Source organism: Astatotilapia calliptera, chromosome 2 (assembly GCF_964374335.1).
Source record: "Astatotilapia calliptera chromosome 2, fAstCal68.1, whole genome shotgun sequence".
In the NCBI taxonomy this organism is placed as follows: Eukaryota; Metazoa; Chordata; class Actinopteri; order Cichliformes; family Cichlidae; genus Astatotilapia; species Astatotilapia calliptera.
In genome coordinates, this window is record NC_137423.1 from 10850047 (window position 1) to 10865775 (window position 15729).

Genomic DNA, 15729 nt, shown 5'->3' on the forward strand with positions numbered 1-15729 from the left:
CAGAGTGTTCGGGGATGTCGTGGTCCGACTCAGCGTCAGAGTCGTCAGCGCGACGGCGGCGGTCAATTCGACCGAAGGCTATCTGTTTCACAGGGCCGCAAGCGTCAGAGTCACTCTCTACGATGCTGTAATCGTCCTCGCTCCTGTCATCAATGAAGTCGTCCTCCAAGTCGTATTGATCTAGACGCTTGTCATCATCGTATCTGCCCGACAATTCATCCTTGTCATACTCCTCCGTGGCCAGCAACTCTTCGCCTTGGGCCGCTGTGTAATCGTACTCCCCTTCTTCTTCGTCCTGGCCAGATTCCTCATCGGCGTCATCCTCGCAGCTCATTGCTTCCTGGCAAAGCAATTCTTCTCTGTCAGCGTTGGAGCGGGACGTTTTGTTGGCTCTCCTTTTCTTGCACTGATCACGGTCCACCAGCGTGGTCTTTGTTGCGAGTGTACGCGCAAAAGCTCGTTTGCCTTTTCTTGCCTCGGATGAAATTGTGGCCTTTGTTGCGGGTGCACGCGTGAAAGCTCGTTTGATTTTGCTTATCCAGTTTTTGGTCGATATGGCGCCCAAGCGGTCGATCAGAGCCAAACTCAGTTTATCTTGTAAACCGTGGGCGTTCAGCTGTTCTACCACGATGGGATTGCTAGACACCCATTGTTCCAACACCGAACTGTATTTCTCGTGCAGCAGCGTTTTCTCCAAGCCGAGAACGCTGCACACAGCTTCTCGTCTTGTGTTATCTGCGTACAACCAAGCTGCGCTTTGTAATAGAGTCCCTATGTTTCTGACCCACGTGCCCAAAGGGGGGTTGTCAGGCACGATCATAGAAAAGCACCAGGGTTTTTGGGACGGTGATACCGGTCCGGTTGCGACGTCGACGTCGCGTCTCGACGCTTTTTCTGACCTAGGCGAGGCAGATCCGACTGAGACGTTCGACGCTTTGCGGTTGGAGTTACCGTCGTCCGGCGGCGTGTTGCTGTTGTCGTCGTTGTCGTCGTCGTTGTCGTCGTCGATATCGTCGGCGGTCTTGGTGTTCTTCTTCAGCTTGTTCATTTTGTTGTGGTACACCCTCAGGTTGTGGAAGAGCACTTTCATGTTGCTATAATCTCTGCCTCTAGCAGTGTCTTTCGGAGCCGGTGTGTCTTTTATCAGCTGTTGCCACTTCTTAAAGGTGTCGTTTATGTTGTGGGTGCCCAAGTTCCTGAACAGGTCTCTCGTTGCATGCCTTTGCGCTTTGTTGATAACACCGCTGTTCGACGCTCTAATCCGCCTGTCGATGCTGGCCAGGGCGCGCCAGTCTTCCTTGAACTGTTGCTGCAGTAAAGCAATGTTGTTCCTATGAATCTGCGCGCGATACGCGCCGTCTTCGTTGTACCACTCGTAGGCTCGAACGTACTGATTGGCTTTTTGCGTATTACACAATAACAGCTCTGCAACAGCAAACGCATTGGGCACCCTGTCGTCCATTAGCTTGATGCCCAGATCCACTATCTCGCACATTATCGGATCTTCGATCGCGCAGGCCACGTGTTTTGGGGTGTAGTTACACCAGTTGCTGGCGGGAGGGCTCACCCGTTTTAGGAACGCGGTAAGCGCAGGATTGGTTATGTCCTGATGCAACTCGGGTCCGGCCAGGAAAGTCTCTCTGCCGCTGAGCTCGTTTAGCAGTGTGTAGCAACACTGCAGCAGCTCTCCGCTACCTTTTACGCAGGAGTGTTTCAAGGCCCTGCAAAAGCGTGCGGTGGTAGATATGTATAACGTTCGCTTGTCCTTCTGCTGGTCGCGCAACGAAACCACCGGTGTCATGTTACCTCGCTTACGGCCCACCACGCGTGCCGTGCGTCTGAAGTACACAGTTTTGGCCACGCCGGCGTGACACGTGAATCTCGACAGATCGCATATCACGTCCACGTCCGAGAAACAGTCCACGCTTCCCGGTCGTTTACTGACTTGCAGGTCAGCTGACTCAGTGTCCAGTACACAACACATGGGTTCCACATCAGCAATGGTGTCTCCGGTTTCCCCACACGTCTGCGTAGCAGACGTTCTGTCATTGTCCTCTCCGCTGCGTAACAACTGCATCGGTTGTATGTGCTTGAACGATGGAGTGAGAGCATCCGGATGAGTGGGGACTTCTAGAGACATGTCCCAGAACTCATATCTATCGCCCGTTATGTCCTTTAACAGGTTTAAGCTTTGGACACCCGGCACGATTAGGACCTGCTGCATGAAATAAGCAGCGCTCCCGCTCATCAAATTCACCGTGTACGTGCCCAACATCGATCTGGGCTTGTCACAGAACCGTAGCTCTAACTCCTTGTCCGTTTGGGACCACATTGTCACGACCGGTATGACAACGCGGTCCTCTGCGACGGACTTCAACGCTGTAGAGGGTATGTAAAAGAGGGTGTAGTTTTTCAAAGCCAACATTAGCTGTTTCATACCGGCCCTGTCTTCGGTTGACATACATTCTAAGCCATCGGCTCGCAAGTCCATAATATCCATCAAAGCAGTCAAAAGCGACTTGGAAGGGTTTTGTTTGAAACGGCCGATGTCTTCGATCACCATGTCTCTGACGATTTTCCGTGTCGTCTTGTGTTGAAACGCTTTGCTTTTCTCGGATAACATAGACTCTTTCACTGTCATGGCTTCGGCTACCTGGTCGAATAAACCAACGGTGTCGGTGCATGTGAACGCCCGACTGTCCTTTTGTTCATCTGAGTACCAGGCAGGCTTGTCGGTCACCACGAACTGCATATTCGTCCCGTGTGTGAGTGCTCTGATGTACAAGGGAAAGCAATGCCCCTGCTTTATGTTCTCGCTCCAACCGACCCACAGCTCCAACATTCCCGACCTGCAGTTCCAACGTTCCCGACCTGTAGTTCCAACGTCCCCGACCTGCAGTTCCAACGTCCCCGACCTGCAGTTCCAACGTTCCCGACCTGCAGTTCCAACGTTCCCGACCTGCAGTTCCAACGTTCCCGACCTACAGCACTTCTTGTTTTGCTCACAGCAGCTTTGTTGCTGGGCGCAGAGTAAAAGTCACCAAGTTAGTGTGTCACTCCCAGACCACAACCTGCTCAACTAGGCCTCGTGCTCCTTGTAGCGTTTGCAATTTCTCAGTGCTACACATTTAATTAACTACGGCCTTTGTGAATCATGGACGTCGACTGGATTGTCTTCTCCTCAAAACTCGAATCATGACACTTGAAAGGGGGATTAGAGAGTGTGTGTGTGTGTATGTGTGCTGGAGAAAAAAGGAAAAGGGTCTCTCTCTCTGTCTCTGTGAGAGAAAAAAGGTGGGGGCCGAGTGAGCCCGCGGGGCCGAGCGGGTCCGCGGGAGCGAGCGTGTATGCTGTATAGAGGAGAATGAGGAAGAAGGGAGTGGGAAGGAGCGAGTGAAAAGAGTAACCGAGTGTTTGGTGATTTTTTATTATTTCAGAGGCTCTGGGTAAGAGTTTTGACTATATTTAGTGAGAGTTGTGAAAAGAGCAGGTTTTTCTTTTGTTGTGATGTTGTGATGTTAAGTATAAATTCAATAGACTGTGAGTAATCGGTGTTTTTCTGCCTAGTGTGCTGCGTGGAAGACACAGAAGTGTAGAAATGTTTGTGGTTTATCTTTGTTTGACGTTTTATATAGAGTTGGTTGATTCAGGGTGATTTCTCCCGTTTAAGGGAGGAGTTGGATTGTGGTTATGTTAAAGCTTTGCTGTAGGGGTATGAGTGTGAATTTGTGCTGCCTTCGCATGTTTAAATGGATGCATAGAAGTTTGTGAGTGAGAAATTGTTATGGTGGGGTTTAAAGTTAGTAAAGAGTCAAACAACGCCCACTGTTTTAAAAAGGCCCAAAACATCATAAAAGACACCTCACATCCTGGCCACTCCCTGTTCGAACTGTTGCCCTAAGGCAGACGGTACAGGGCAATCAGAGCAAGGACTAATAGACTCAAACACAGCTGTTATCCAACTGCAATAACACATCTGAATACTACAAAAAATGTCCACCATGCCACTCTTGTGTTAATCTATGCACGGTCTGAAGCATGTGTGTGGGAAGACTTAGTATTTTAAGTATTCTATCTATTTTATTTATTGAATTTTATTGTTTTATTTATAATTTGATATTGCTAGGGATGATGCAATGATCGGGGACCATTCTTAATTTGGTTGTTCTCATGACAATGACAATAAAGTTTCTGATTTTGATTCTGATTCTGAAATCAACCCTCCTGAAGAGTTCAATAATTTAGGCAGTTATGTTTATACAAATACTAAATGTATGTTTAGTGTCTTCATACAGGTGTTTTTTCTTAACCTGGAAACCTGAGTACGGCAGCAGAAGACAGGCCAAGCTTTGGCTAAAAATTCACGGCTGGACACCAGAGTTGTCCCCACCCCTCCCGGAAAAAAAAGAGAGAATGTAGTTTTAGGCAGGTTTTTCTCGCTGAACATAAAAATCACTATTCTGACATCTACTGAGACCATGCAGTCGTTTGTCTTCTCCTCAAAACTCGAATCATGACAAAATGCGCGCAGCTCGCATGCGTCTTAAACTTGTGTATAGGGAAAGCAGTGATGCCACGTTTGCAGCCATGAGGTCAAAGGTCAGCAGCACCTTTTTTAAACCAGCCCTGTGATTGGCTGAACTTAACTCTGTTTGTTACCTCTGTGACGTCCACGTTAGATTAAAGAACCATTTTACTGTTTTTACTTTAATGTCTCACATTTAATTTTTTTTTTTTTTTTACAAGTTTTCTTTCTGAAACTTTGGTTTTATTTTCGGGCTGCTGCAGCTGAATGTGTATGATTGCCTCTCTCTCACATGCACACGCAAAGACAGACAGACACACACAAACAAACCCGCACAGATTGGTTTACAGTGTAGCAGACGACTGAGGTGTTCAATCAGCTGCTTAAGAACCCACCGTCGTGCAGATGATGAAGAAGAACAGCCCTTTGCTGTCATTGTACATGTACAACGAAATTGTGGAATGAATGAAATGAATCTCCCTCACAGACAGAGACGATCTTTGGAACATGGCTGTGAATTGTTTTCAGTTTTTCTGAAGAGTTTCAACAGAGTTTTATTATCAGAAATGTGCTGATTTTTTTTTCTGTGTGCTGTGCTAACTTTGCTCCCAGCAGATTCAGGAAACTCTCCATCAATGCAACAAAAAATCATTTTGGCTGCTTATCTCTGAATCTGATGGACAAAAAACTGCTTAGCAGGATCTTTATACACATCTTAGGCCCAAAACTGAACTAACTGAAAAGTTCCACACAAATACAGATCAAACACACGCACGAGGCCGTGTTATCTTACCGCTTTTATATGACACAAGTGATGTTCGATTTGTGAACGAATCGTTCAATACTCGAGAATCACTTTACTGACTCGTGAATCATGATTCACAAGCCCAACTGACTCACTGACTCATCCCTGTTTCTGTTAGCAAACTAATTCGCTTAGTAGAAATATATCTAGCTTATAATTTAAATTGTGGGGGGGGGAAACAACAGCCAGTTTCTTAACAAAAGCATTTCTGCTCTGAACTGGAAGAAAAAACCCTGAGTAGAAGCTCACATCAAGAAAATAGCTCCTCGGTTCACAGTAGCATCGCTCTGCTAACATGCTAACGGCACATTTGAGCTACTCACCCCCTCCCTTCCTGTGTTGAATCATAAGCGTAACCAAATCACTCAGGACTCGCTCACCCCCTCCCTCCTGTGCTGAATCATAGAGCAAACGAATCACCCAGGACTCACTAACCCCCTCCGTCCTGTGCTGAATCGTAAGCGTAAGCGAATCACTCAGGACTCGCTCACCCCCTCCCTCCTGTGCTGAATCATAGAGCGAGCGAACGAATCACTCACTCACTCACCCCCGCCCTCGTGGCTCACAGCTTCTTCTTCTTCTTGGTTGGCAACCAATGTTAAGGCGCATTACCGCCCCCTGGCTCACAGCTCAGTGGACATTTAGATGAGAAAATATATATTTAACACATTTAAGGAAAATACTAATAAAATAAAAATAAACAAAATAAATGTTTATTAAGCAATTTTGATAGGAAATTGCTTAATTTTAGAAATGTTTTTGCTCTTTTTTGCTCTATAAAATAGTTTTTTTTTTTTTTTAGAATCATTCATTGTCATGAACCGAAGTTCCGTGCGCAAGCTGGACCCAGAAGCAGAACACACACACCAGGGTAGGAGAGAATAAAGAAAGCAAATTTTATTATAACTAAAGGTGTCGCGTAAGGGTAGCCGAAAAAACAATCGTGTGAAACCAGAAGAAACCGAGGGACTGGGGAGGTGAACCGCGCAGGGAACGCCGAGAGCGGGGCTGTGAGAAGCTGCAAAACAAAAAGAGAAACAGATTACTGGGGTGCGGAAAAAAGGCAGCATACGAGGGAAGGTGGAGTATGCGTCTTACGGAGATAGCCGGGCTGAATGAACCAGAGGGGGGGGAGCTCCAAAGGGGTCGAGACGGCGAGGCTGATAGTGCTCCGAATCTCAGGCGGACAGGTGGACAGGCAGGAGGCTCGCAAAAACGCCGAGTTGTGATCTGAGTACACAGGGTAAAACAGAGTTAGTTCCGATGGATAATTTGTCAAAAAGGGCTTTTCCCGCAGGAGTACGTTACCGCTGAGAGGCGACTACGGACTGGCGTGGAGCAGCAGGTAGGGCAGGATTAAATAGTCCACCTGGTGATCGCCTGGGATGGGATGCAGGTGTGGGGTTAGCAGCCACGCCCGTGGGCGTGGGCATCCCAACAGCACCCCGGACGCCGGGCCGCGGATCATGACATTCATCTTAGCAGTGGGATTTACATGAAAAGAGAAACAAATTAAGTTCGAGTGAAAATGTAAAATTTTTGCACTCTCTGGTCAACTGACTCAGTGAATCAAATGACTCAAAAAACCTGATTCACTTTGATGAGTGACTCATTAAAACTCAATTCAGTAAAAAGAATCAAATTTACCATCACTATATGACACGCTGTGTTGGTGGGTGAGATGTACACAGAAACTCCTCACTTGACTTTTTTTTTTTTAGCCCGACGGACCAGTTGCAGGAACCATAACATGTTAGGTAAGTGTGTTTTAATCGCAGGATTCATATAATACTGATGACAGATATTTAGGCTAATAGTTAGGCTAACACACTTACCTCTCATCTTTTCTTTCCTCACAAAACCGATGGATCCTCCACTTCTTTTAAGTGTCTCCCAGCGCAATCCTTAGCATATTTTGGTTCCTGCAACTGGTCCGTCAGGTTATTGTCTCCCCAGAAACACTTCCCTCTGCTTTTGGAAATCTGTTTTTTCCTATTTCCCTTTTTCCTATTTCTGTTGTGTTTTGTGTGCTTTTGGAGCATTTTTCTTATTGCTGGTGTTTTCTTAAGTTGCAGTACGTTTGAGTTAATGATCAGTTTTGGTAAAATTCTGACTCTACGAATGTTGCAGCAGAAATCGAGACTTGAGACAGACCAGGCATCGTTTTTCCTCCCTGTTCTTAGCCGAAGGTAGTGCCACTCTTGTGGTCATTGTTTAAACACCGCAGTGCACCTAGGCTTTCTCTCTGACTGCGTCCATCCCTTTATGACTCCTGAACATGACGATGAGTTCACTGTACTCGAACAGCCTCCGCAGTCAGCAGGTCCAGATCCAACAAGCACCTTTGAGATGTGAACACGAATATTTCTGTCATCTTGTTTAAGCATCTCTGAAGGCAAAAAGGGTCCAACCCAGTACTAGCAAGGTGTACCTAATAAAGTGTCCTGTGAGTGTACACGTTGCTGTTTCACACACAGTGTCATTAAAAAAAAAAACACGGAACACTCGGTCGCTCCCGATGTGCTCATCGGAGTGTGAATGTCAGGTAAAAAGCACTTAGAAGCAGAAAAAAAGTGCTTGTGTGAATGAGGCGTACGCGCTATAAGCTTTGAATGAATCAGTTTCATTCAAAGCAGAATCAGAAGCTTTGGGAGGGAACTTCAGGTGTAACCCTCAGTTTGACGGGTCAGGGTGAATCACAATGATTACTTGGTTAGTTTAGGCAGACAGTTAGACCGTTAGTCAGACAAACTGCTGTCACTGTGTTTGGATTTAGGAATTTCCAATGTGTACGGATTTAAAACCATTTTCGGATTTTGAGTTTGACACTGTAATGCAGTCTACATGCGTTTAAAGGTTAAAAGTAGATTTCTGCTGTTTAAAACCCCCCCAACAAAACACTAAAAATACGTGTAATGTATTAAAGATGCGTAATATCTTCAGGGAAGTGTAATTTCCACAGAACAGTAAACAGGATCCTGGAGTCCCATTAAACATGTCCACGGAGAGAAGAGAAATCTGGAAGGTAACTAAAGACAGACGAGGAGAATATTTAAACACGAGAAGAGGAAACCGAAACGAGACGACAGCAGAAGGTACAAAGTGAAGAGGAGGACGAAGAGGAGGAGGGAGGAGGTGACGGGGGGTCTCTGTACTGAATCAGATCGGCTTCCTCACACAGAGCGAACCATCTGTCAACCAGAAACAGTGTGTGTGCGTGTGTGTGTGTGCGCGTGTTCAGCTCTGCCACTCATTTACTGTAAATGAGTAATGTGAGCGTCCGGGCAGCAGGGAGTGTGTACTGTACGGGAGTGCGCTTCATTAGATTAGACGTTTAAATCTCCGGCTTCATTGACACACACATTCAGATCAAGTTCAGGCAGCTCTGCCTGGATACTGACAGCAAGTGATACACATTACAGGTCAAAATAAGTAAAAGATGTCAACACAGAAGTTCTTCGGGGGATTATAATGTCCAAAAGAGGCACCAGACTCCTGCATTTAATACAGGCGCATCCCTGAACCAGCTTTGGAAGATGCGTCTCAAAACCTGGTAAAAAATAACTAGATGCCAAAGCTGGATGTTCTTGGAAAAGCTATAAATTAACTCAGCAGAGTCGCAGAGGGGAAACAAACCCAGAGTCGTTAATCATTCGGCTTGTTAAGTTCTGACGTATCGACTGTGTTTCCGATTCGAGCGTCTCCTCGGTCGAGTCTCTCGACATTTTTAACGTCCTGCAGTTCTTTGACTCTAACAGAGACGAGCTCCCAAAAACTATCCAGCCGTCGCTGTTGGCCTCAGCTGTGACTGTCCTCTGTTACCGTGGCCTTGATTTACAGTGCTGTGAAATTTGCTTCCTCCCTGATTTATATTTTTTTGACACACGTTTCAGATCATCAAAAAATGTCCTGTCTGAAGAAGTAACTGCCCCCTAAACCTAATGACTGGTTGTGCCAACCTCGGCAGCAAGAAGTCTGTCGAGCATTTGTGATAACTTCAGTGAGGTTTTCACATCGCTGTGGAGGAATTTTCTTCCACTCTTCAGTCACGTTGGAGGGTTTTCCAGCATTAACGACCTGTTTAAGGTCAAAGCATCTCCGTCTGACTTACGTCCAGACTTAATCTCGGCCACTTCTAAACCTTCATTTTGGTTTTAAGGCCATTAGAGGTGGACATGCTGCCGTGTTTCAGATCGTAGTCCTGCTGGCGAACCAAGGTGAACTTAAGCTTCATGGACTGATAGACAGAATGCATGTTTCCATCAGTTACAGCGAGTCGTCCTGAGCAGTCCACAGCAGTGCAGTCCAGACCATCACACTACCACCACCATGTCTGACTGTTGCTGTGATGTTCTCTTTATGAAATGCTGTGTTAACGGGATTCAAACCTCCCAGAAAGTTCTGCTTTTGTCTTGTCAATCCACAGAAGATTTTCTCAGAAGTCTCAGGGATCATCCAGATGTTTGTTGGCAGATGTGAGGCGAGCCTTTGTGGGTTTTTATTTCTCAGCAGCAGTTTCTGGCTCTCCTGGATGAGTCATCGATTCACTCTTGGAGTAATTTTGTCAAGCCAGTTGCTCCTGGGAAGGTTCAGCACTGTTCGATTTTGTCCTTGTGTGGATAATGGCTGTTTCTTTGGACCGTGGCATGTTGTGTTGTTTTTTGAGGTCTTTTAGCTTGTGTCAGTGATTTACTGCTTAAACAGGTTTGGGAATAATCAGGCTTGGGTGTGACCAGTGAAATTGAACTAAATGTGGTTAATCACAGTTAACTCATGATTTAACAGGGCGCAATTGCTTTGTTAGAGAGGGCCAGGTTTGGAAAGCCTTTTTCTCTTTAATAAATGAAATAATGATTTAAAAACTACATTTTGTATTTACCCTGGTTAACTTTGTGTAATATTAAAATATGTTTGATGATCAGAAAGATGTAAGTGTGATTTTCAAATATGCAATGAAACTAAGGAATACATTTTTGTATAGCCCACATAGCTGATGATTTTCTAAATGGTGGTCACATGCACGGTGCCTGAGAGAGTTCAGCTCTTAACACGGCGTCCACACGCCGACTGTGTGGTGAAAGCGGCTCGTCAGCACTTTGGTTCCTGTCCGTGTCACACTGCATCCATTCAGCTGCGGTGCTCAGAGCCCAACAAACATCACAGTATGCTTCACAGGGCATGAATATCCTGGTTAGCAGGCTGCTCTGGGGATATCAGGGGACAGAAAGAAATCTGTTTGTGCATAATGCCGTGTACAGGATTTGTGTATGATGTTGTGACTGTGCGAGAGATGCATCATTCACTGGGTAAAGGACTAAAAACTTGACCTAAATATTAGGGGTGCAACGATACACAAAATTCACGGTTCAGTTCGGTTCGATACTTTGGTGTCACGGTTTGATATTTTTTCGATACAAAAAAATGTTCATGCATTTTTGCAAAGTGAAAGCAAAAAAACAAGCGCAAATTCAAACGCGACTTCAATATGTCACATATTGACAGTGGCTCACCGATGCCAATGACATAATTACCCAGCTACATTTCCGAAAGAATGCAAAAGCATTGACATATATTTTTCCTACAATAGCCCGACGGGCAGGGCAGAGATAGATTTTGGTAGCCCGACTGAAAAAATCGCTAGCTCCGGGACGTCGGGCTAGCGATATTGTAAGCCCTGTATCTGATTGAGGAATCACTCATCTTTGGAAAAGAGAGTTTATTACAGAGAAATGGCTCTTTCCAAAATAAAAGCTATACTATCCGCTTCTTCTGGGCTATATTCTCAGCAGCATAAGGAGAATCATGTGCTAACAGCTGTCTAAATGACTCGGCTAAAGTTAGTAGCATGCTTGCTTTTTTTTGTCTGCTTCCACTTGTCTTTGCACTACGATGATGTCGGCGTAAATGTGCAGTCATATTCGTTGTGTTCCCGCTAGTGCTTTCAGGTTAATCTCGTTGAAATTACCTTAACGCCACAACACGGCAAATCTCCGTTAACGAGCTACCGCCGATCACTCCGTGCATGGGGCTAGACGGCCAACACGTTAACGAGCTAACTGCGCTAACACACTAGTTCACACCAATGTAATTGAGCATTGCATGGCACATTCAACATACTGTTTTACTTTAGTCCATGACTCGCTTACCTTCAGGGTCATACGTCACATGAAAACCAAAATAATTCCAAACGCCAGATCTGAATGACGTTCAATTTGCCTGTTGCAAGGAGAGCTTAACTTCTGTCTCGCTAGCTTGCCCTGCGCTCTTCCTTCTGACTATGCTGTCTGTGTTGAGCGCTCAGTGGATCTGCGCTCGACAGTGCAGCCTAGGCGGAGTAGTCGAACACAGATTCACTGAGCGCTCAACACAGACAGCATCGTCAGAAGGAAAATTGATAAAATAAATTACAAATGTTGTATTGTTCGATACATATGCGTACCGAACCGAAAGCACTGTATCGAACGGTTCAATATCGATACGAATATCGTTGCACCCCTACTAAATATATAAAAATCTCTTTGAAAGACAGAAATGTGTATATATATGTATATATATATATATATATATATATATATATATATATATATACATAATATTAGTGAAAATGAAAAAGGTCTTGTAAAAAATGTAAATTAGCAGGTGAAATGAGCACCGGCTCCATGCAGTCGGGAGGTACGATTAGTCTGCTTTAATCATCAAATAATTTACTCTGTTTTCAAGAATCAAGTCAAATAAATCTTTAATGTGAGAATGTTTTCAGCTTTTTAACTTTATTAATGTTTATAAACTCACTGAGTCTAGTTCCTCTGCTAAGATATCCAGCAAACTGAATATATTTGAGGTTTTTGACTGTTATGGAAAAAACGAGAAGTTATTTATATAAAATCATGTAAGAGATTAAGTGTGTGAACACAGCTGATATCAGGTGAGGAAATTCTGCTTGTGAAACGGGTAGAGCACAAATAGAATAACGGAGGTGAAGTGGAGCACTGAAACCTGACGACACCTTTGTCCACAGCGAGGATGAGGTGTTGTCGTTAATTGGTTGGTATTTGAGTTTCCCTCCAGATGTGGCCCCTCACTCTCTAAATGCTGTCTTTGTGTTGGAGACTGCTCGAGTCTTTTTCCACAAATGCCCTCATTCAGCTGCTACCTGACTCTGCTCACCTCCGGCTCCCAGACAGGAGGAAGAGGGAGGGGTGACGCCGTCTGGGCCTTAGTATCCCGTATCCAGGCTGATTCAGACCAGGTCCGGACTCTGTCATAAGAAAACCTCTCAAATGGTTGTATTCACTGTCCTTCTCTTTGCCCTGTCTGCTCTTCCTGTTTCCGCATATTCTGAGCAATATTTATAACATTTATGGCTCCTCATAGACCCAAACTGGCTCTTAAGATTTCACTTTTCCACCTGGGCAGCTACACAAAGAGCACCCAGCTGCCTGTAAGGCAGGTTTAGTGTTAGGTTTAATAGTTAACATTTTTACAAATCCTGTTTTTGCTTTCATGGAAACAAACACTTGATTATGTCTATTTTATGCCTGCAAATCGAAACACAAAACATCTGAAATTAATTGCCTTTGTCCTGCATTACTGTTGGCTGTTATTGTAAAAAAAACAAGTTGTTAGTTATTGTTCTGTATTGTCATCAATATCGTTTTAGCATAAGATATCATTTAGAATCACCTCAGCTGCCATTTGGTAATTTGGAAAGCTAAAGCCAACTAGCATTTTAACTCAGTTAAAATAATGTTAGCTAGCAAATAAAGCTTATAAGAACTGGCTGACCTTTAACAGTCGAAACAGTGTTTTGCTCAAAGTTACACAGCTTCTAGTTGGTCCAATGACTGATGTGTTAGGTTAACTGGTTAACTAATTCTGAATTGGCTGTAGGTGTTATTGTACGGATAACTTGTAGGATAGCCACCGGGCTAACATTAGTGAAAAGAACTCTGATTTGGATTTGATCCCCAAAGCCACCCTGTCCCTCCATGAAGTCATTGCCCCACTGATGTGGACCTCAGTTTTATTAAGTTTAGCCAGAAACAATAGAGAGAAGATTTAGCTAGTGTTGGCTAAAATTAGCTAATTTCACCAAACAAGCTGGTAATTTATTGGTATTTGTATTTAGAGGACTTTTTAGGCTAATATCCCTGAACTACAGTCTCAAATAGAAAAATGACCAAAATTATTGCGACTTTATGATTGAAATTTGTTGCCAGAGTAGGGCAGGGCAATGTGGCCAAAAATATTTATCACGATATATATTTGGAAATTTGCAAGAACGATATAACTCACGGTATCATTGGCGCGAGACAAAATAATTTACAACTCCACAACTTTATTAGTGCAAAAAAAAAAACAAAACCCATCAATGTATTTTCACTTAAACAAGCACCTGTTTTTTTTAATGCAAATTCCTTGCTGACAGTTTAACCAAGAGGCATTTCCAGTGGAAATGGGCTGAGATATCCTGAGCATAACCATGTATAATATCCACACAACTTAAAAAGAGGTTCTGCACACACAATACAGTGATATTATGTTGAAGCACAGTACATATTACTCCACGAGGCTCCTGACTACGGTAGCCGTAATGCTCAGACAATCCATCAAGTGGTGCAGGTTCGTAGCTTAGCAAAGTCGTACTAAAACATTTTTTGACAGATTTTTGAGCGCCGTGTATTACATAAAATCAGTTCGAGATCAGTAAGCACAACCAGAATTCATACATAAGGCGCACCGGATTATAAGGGGCACTGTCGACTTTTCAGAAAATCAAAGGATTTTAAAACCGACTTATTTCCTGAAAAACACGGTAATATCAACGGCCCACTTGCATGCTCTACCAAAAATTGTGCTTTGGTGTGTTTCTGACGGATGAAAGCCAAACCAGTTCCACATCACTGAAGTTGGACCATTTTTACAAACCAATTCTGAAAAAAAAAAACTCCATCCTGTGTCCATCACATGAGTTTCTGTTAAAAAAAACCCCATCACTCTACTTTTAAGGTTGGATCATTGTCAGCAAAGTACTGATGCAGGTTTACACCGTTAGAATTTATTCATAAATTACTGTCATTTTACACAGTATGTCAAATGAAGGTGCTGTTCCCACAGTGTGTTTCTCTGGTACACTGATTTGGGAAATAAAGCCCCTAATCATAACATAATTCCCTTATTACACTCAAATTAAGTTCAGTTAAATCAGATTAGATCCAGGGGTGGGGATGTGAGCCAACATGGCTGCTGTATATTAATCAGAATTACCCTGCTGGCAGTGAGCTGCTGTTTGATCGGATGATTCACTCTGACAGACCAAACACGGTCACTGATAACCAGTCAGTGTCGTCAAAGACCGAAGAGGTTACATCAGGGGACCATTATTTATCCTTCTTGCTCACGTTGCCCAGTCTGAGTCTGCCAGTTCACCTTTTCTAGATTTGGTGCTTTAGTCTAGTCACATATCTGCAGGTAAGGGCTTCATAAACTATTTAGAAACCATTTTTAAAAGGACGGTCCTTTTTAAAGGATTGTTGAAACTCCCTTTAAGAATTGTCCCATTGGAAAGCTGAGGAAAGTATTTAAGTATTATTTCAAAACTGTACAAGAACCATTACTCATTCATGGGAACTTTTGATCCTTCTGAAAACTTCTTATTAGGACATGTTGTATTACTATGAGACATAAACACAATCTTCTACTTCCTGTAATAGGCCTCTAACCTTCCTGATAATGATGGAACCTCTTTGAATTGTTTATTTCTTAAAGACTCCTTAAGAAAAAAAAAACAACAATCCATCAAAGGGCTACAAAAAAACCCCAAAACAAAATTTTGAAAGTCAACCAGAAGATTTCTTGGACACCTAGACTCTCCTAAAAAGCATCTTTACTAATTCACGGACAAGGATTGTCCCTCATTAGGACATTTTTCTGTATCTCTGAGATGCTCAAAGGGAATGCTGCCCTAAAAATCCAAAATCAAAGCAAGGACTAATCAAACCTACAAGAATGCCCCTCCTGTATTATATCTTTAAATAAACATCACCAGAAGCCTTTATCAGAGATTGAAATAGCCTTTTACCTCCCTAGAGAGAGTGTTGTAACCTTTTTAAATATCACTGGTGAGACTGGGACTGATCATAGCCTCTGAGGGTCCTTAAATGACTGCCCCAAGGATCGACCCACTGAAACCACTGAAGCATTAACCCCCCCCCCCCCCCCCCCCCAAAAAAAAAAAAAAAAAAACTGAACAAAGAAGAAGAGGAAAGCTACAATACTATTTAAGAAAAGGGAGCTCTGTTTTTACTTTAAGAGTTCTGTAATCTTCTTAAAGGTTATTAGGACTTGTTTGATTGGACTGTTTGAAAAGACTCCTGAGGGAACACCCCCTCCACACACA

At 43.8% G+C, this 15729-nt stretch overlaps 1 protein-coding gene and 1 long non-coding RNA gene across 2 annotated transcripts in view; one reads left to right on the forward strand and one right to left on the reverse strand.

Annotated features, from left to right (window-relative positions):
• The window catches only part of mgat4b (alpha-1,3-mannosyl-glycoprotein 4-beta-N-acetylglucosaminyltransferase B), a 125920-nt gene that overhangs the window by 20627 nt on the left and 89564 nt on the right, over nucleotides 1–15729 (forward strand). The gene's annotated exons all lie outside the window — the stretch shown is intronic.
• LOC145430383 (uncharacterized) lies at nucleotides 6203–6807 on the reverse strand. The gene is made up of 3 exons (XR_013910948.1): nucleotides 6639–6807; nucleotides 6429–6560; nucleotides 6203–6348 (listed from the first exon to the last, which is right to left on the reverse strand). It is a non-coding gene; the product is annotated as an uncharacterized LOC145430383 (long non-coding RNA).